Source organism: Coregonus clupeaformis, unplaced genomic scaffold (assembly GCF_020615455.1).
Source record: "Coregonus clupeaformis isolate EN_2021a unplaced genomic scaffold, ASM2061545v1 scaf1114, whole genome shotgun sequence".
Lineage (NCBI taxonomy): Eukaryota > Metazoa > Chordata > Actinopteri > Salmoniformes > Salmonidae > Coregonus > Coregonus clupeaformis.
In genome coordinates, this window is record NW_025534568.1 from 152,501 (window position 1) to 157,500 (window position 5,000).

General features: G+C 44.4%; 1 long non-coding RNA gene across 1 annotated transcript in view; it reads left to right on the plus strand.

Annotated features, from left to right (window-relative positions):
• Positions 1 to 5,000, plus strand: part of LOC123486298 — a 9,858-nt gene that overhangs the window by 2,855 nt on the left and 2,003 nt on the right. The window contains exon 2 of the long non-coding RNA XR_006659328.1: positions 1,473 to 1,556. This is a non-coding gene — a long non-coding RNA (uncharacterized LOC123486298). The remainder of the gene's footprint in view (positions 1 to 1,472; positions 1,557 to 5,000) is intronic.

Genomic DNA, 5,000 nt, shown 5'->3' on the forward strand with positions numbered 1-5,000 from the left:
TTATCTTTATCTCTACATGGTGTGTTGTCTTTATCTCTACATGGTGTGTTATCTTTATCTCTACAGGGTGTTATATTTATCTCTACAGGGTGTGTTATCTTTATCTCTACAGGGTGTGTTATCTTTATCTCTACAGGGTGTTATCTTTATCTCTACAGGGTGTGTTATCTTTATATCTACCTGGTGTTTTATCTTTATCTCTAAAGGGTGTGTTATCTTTATCTCTACAGGGTGTTATCTTTATCTCTACAGGGTGTGTTATCTGTATCTCTATAGGGTGTTTTATCTTTATCTCTATAGGGTGTGTTTTCTTTATCTCTACATGGTGTGTTATCTTTATCTCTACAGGGTGTGTTTTCTTTATCTCTACAGGGTGTGTTATCTTTATCTCTACAGTGTGTGTTATCTTTATCTCTACAGGGTGTGTTATCTTTATCTCTATAGGGTGTGTTATCTTTATCTCTACAGGGTGTGCTATCTTTATCTCTACAGGGTGTGTTATCTTTATCTCTATAGGGTGTGTTATCTTTATCTCTATAGGGTGTGTTATCTTTATCTCTACAGGGTGTGTTATCTTTATCTCTATATGGTGTGTTATCTTTATCTCTACAGGGTGTGTTATCTTTATCTCTATAGGGTGTGTTATCTTTATCTCTACAGGGTGTTATCTTTATCTCTATAGGGTGTGTTATCTTTATCTCTACGTGGTATGTTATCTTTATCTCTACATGGTGTGTTATCTTTATCTCTACAGGGTGTGTTATCTTTATCTCTATAGGGTGTGTTATTTTTATCTCTACAGGGTGTGTTATCTTTATCTCTATAGGGTGTGTTATCTTTATCTCTACATGGTGTGTTATCTTTATCTCTATAGGGTGTGTTATCTTTATCTCTATAGGGTGTGTTATCTTTATCTCTACAGGGTGTGTTATCTTTATCTCTACATGGTGTATTATCTTTATCTCTACAGGGTGTGTTATCTTTATCTCTATAGGGTGTGTTATCTTTATCTCTACATGGTATGTTATCTTTATCTCTATAGGGTGTGTTATCTTTATCTCTACAGGGTGTTATCTTTATCTTTACAGGGTGTTATCTTTATCTCTACATGGTGTTATCTTTATCTTGTGATCCTCATATCCACCGTGTTGCTCCAAATCCATCTTATCATCTTTTTATAAATAATGTTATTGCGCACCTCGTGGATGTATCACATTAATCCAAAGGCCACACGTATTTATCTCTCTCTCTCTCTCTCTCTCTCTCTCTCTCTCTCTCTCTCTCTCTCTCTCTCTCTCTCTCTCTCTGTCTCTCTATCTATCTATCTATCGCTCTCTCTCTTTCTCTCTCTCTCTCTTTCGCTCGCTCTCTCTCTCTCTCCCTCTCTCCCTCTCTCCCTCTCTCCCTCTCTTTACCCTCTCCTTCTCCCCCCCTTCTTTACATGTCTTCCTTCTCATCTTCCTCTTTCACAGTTGCTGATAGGGTTTGAAAGTGGAACAATAGTGCAGTGGGACCTCCGAGCCAAGAAGGTTGACTTCAGAATCTACTACGATGAAGTGAGTCTCTCTCTCTCTCTCTCTCTCTCTCTCTCTCTCTCTCTCTCTCTCTCTCTCTCTCTCTCTCCTGTCTCTCTCTCTCTCTCTCTCTCTCTCTCTCTCTCTCTCTCTCTCTCTCTCTCTCTCTCTCTCTCTCTCTCCTGTCTCTCTCTATGTCCTGTCTGATGGTTACAAAGACTGTGTGAGCCTCTTTTCCATGTTTGCCTTTCTTTGGTTCATTAAGGGTCCTTTAAAAGTATGTTTACGTTAGGTCAGACAGTCAGGAACAGTGTAAAGGCCCTAACTGAATAAATCTTGACATTTTGCATGATGTTTAACCTACTGAATATGTTCCCTACCCCCTCTTCAGTGATAATTTAAAACCTGCACCATTCACTGGTGCTCCACGTCACTAGGACACTCTGGTGCCTCCACGTCACTAGGACTCTCTGGTGCCTCCACGTCACTAGGACTCTCTGGTGCCTCCACGTCACTAGGACTCTCTGGTGCCTCCATGTCACTAGGAGTCTCTGGTGCCTCCATGTCACTAGGAGTCTCTGGTGCCTCCACGTCACTAGGACTCTCTGGCGCCTCCATGTCACTAGGAGTCTCTGGTGCCTCCACGTCACTAGGACTCTCTGGTGCCTCCACGTCACTAGGAGTCTCTGGCGCCTCCACGTCACTAGGAGTCTCTGGTGCCTCCATGTCACTAGGACTCTCTGGTGCCTCCATGTCACTAGGAGTCTCTGGTGCCTCCATGTCACTAGGAGTCTCTGGCGCCTCCACGTTACTAGGAGTCTCTGGTGCCTCCACGTCCCTAGGACTCTTCATCAAAGACGGTTTAGAAGACGACAAGGGAGAGGTATCTCCATGGCAGCCCAGACAAAAGCTTGAAGCAGGTAGGATAAAAGGAGCTCTCACTCTGAAATGATTCATTAAGGAAGGCTCTTTGTTTGATGGTCTGAGGCGAGCCAGGAGTTGAGAGGAACGGGTGGATAAATAGCAGAGTTCCCAACATCACACCCCGCTCAACACTCCCATCACCCTCCCTCCCTCCCTCTTTCTGTTTTAGTTCTACAGTGCCTTGGAAAAGTATTCTTCCCCCTTGGCGTATTTCCTATTTTGTTGCATTACAACCTGTAATTTAAATAGATTTTTATTTGGATTTCATGTAATGGACATCCACAAAATAGTCCAAATTGGTGAAGTGAAATGAAAAAAATAACTTATTTCAAAAAATTCTAAGAAATACATAACGGAAAAGTGGTGCATGCATATGTATTCACCCCCTTTGCTATGAAGCCCCTAAATAAGATAGGGTGCAAACAATTAAATCAAATCAAATCAAATGCTATTTGCCACATGCGCCGAATACTACAAGTGTAGACATTAGCGTGAAATGCTTACTTACAGCCCTTTACCAGCAATGCATTTATTTTTTTAGGCTTTGTTGTGCCCTCTTCATGACTGTCTTGGTGTGTTTGGACCCTGATAGTTTGTTGGTGATGTGGACACCAAGGAACTTGAAGCTCTCAACCTGTTCCACTACAGCCCCGTCGATGAGAATGGGGGCGTGCTCAGTCCTCTTTTTTTCCTGTAGTCCACAATCATCTCCTATGTCTTGGACACGTTGAGGGAGAGGTTGTTATCCTGGCACCACACGGCCAGGTCTTTGACCTCATCCCTATAGGCTGTCTCATCGTTGTCGGTGATCAGGCCTTCCACTGTTGTTTCGTCTGCAAACTTAATGAAGGTGTTGGAGTCGTGCCTGGCCATGCAGTGGGTGAACAGGGAGTACAGGAGGGGACTGAGCACGTACCCCTGAGGGGCCCCCGTGTTGAGGATCAGCGTGGCAGATGTGTTGTTACCTACCCTTACCACCTGGGGGCGGCCCGTCAGGAAGTCCAGCATCCAGTTGCAGAGGTAGGTGTTTAGTCCCAGGATCCTTAGCTTAATGATGAGCTTTGAGGGCACTATGGTGTTGAACGCTGAGCTGTAGTCAGTGAATAGTATTCTCACATAGGTGTTCCTCTTGTCCAGGTGGGAAAGGGCAGTGTGGAGTGCAATAGAGATTGCATCATCTGTGGATCTGTTGAGGCGGTAAGAAAATTGGAGTGGGTCTAGGGTTTCTAGGATAATGGTGTTGATGTGAGTCATGACCAGCCTTTCAAAGCACTTCATGGCTACAGACGTCAGTGCTACGGGTTGGTAGTCATTTAGGCAGGTTATCTTAGTGTTCTTGGGCACAGGGACTATGGTGGTCTGCTTGAAACATGTTGGTATTACAGACTCAGTCAGGGACATGTTGAAAATGTCAGTAAAGACACTTGCCTGTTGGTCAGCACATGCTCGGTGTACATGTCCTGGTAATCCGTCTGGCCCTGCGGCCTTGTGAATGTTGACCTGCTTAAAAGTCTTACCCACATCGGCTACGGAGACCGTGATCACATAGTCATCCGGAACAGCTGGTACTCTCATGCATGCTTCAGTGTTGCTTGCCTCGAAGCGAGCATTGAACTGGTTTAGCTTCTCTGGTAGGCTTGTGTCACTGGGCAGCTCGCGGCTGTGCTTCCCTTTGTAGTCTGTAATAGTTTTCAAGCCCTGCCACATCCGATGAGCGTCAGAGCCAGTGTAGTATGATTAAATATTCGTCCTGTATTGACTCTTTGCCTGTTTGATTGTTCGGCGGAGGGCATAGCGGGATTTCTTATAATTACCTTCAGAAGTCACATAATTATTTAAATAAAGTCCACATGTGTGCAATCTAAGTCTCACATGATCTCATTATATATACACCTGTTCTGAAAGGCCCCAGAGTTTGCAACACCACTAAGCAAGGGGCACCACCAAGCAAGCGGCACCATGAAGACCAAGGAGCTCTCCAAACAGGGCAGGGACAAAGTTGTGGAGAAGTACAGATCAGAAACTTTGAACATCCCACAAAGCACCATTAAATCCATTATTAAAAGATCGAAAGAATATTGCACCACAACAAACCTGCCAAGAGAGGGCCACCCACCTAAACTCACGGACCAGGCAAGGAGGGCATTAATCAGAGAGGCAACAAAGAGATCAAAGATAACCCTGAAGGAGCTGCAAAGCTCCACAGCGGAGATTGGAGTATCTGTCCAAAGGACCACTTTAAGGCGTACAGTCCACATAGCTGGGCTTTACGGAAGAGTGGCCAGAAAAAAGCCATTGCTTAAAGAAAAAAATAAGCAAACACGTTTGGTGTTCACCAAAAGGCATGTGGGAGACTCCCCAAACATATGGAAGGAGGTACTCTGGTCAGATGAGACTGAAATTGAGCTTTATTGCCTTGAAGGAAAACGCAAGAACACCATCCTTACAGTGAAGCATGGTGGTGGCAGCATCATGCTGTGGGGAGGTTTTTCATCGGCAGGGGCTGGGAAACTGGTCAGTATTTAAGGAATGATGGATGGCTCTAAATACAGGGAAATTCTT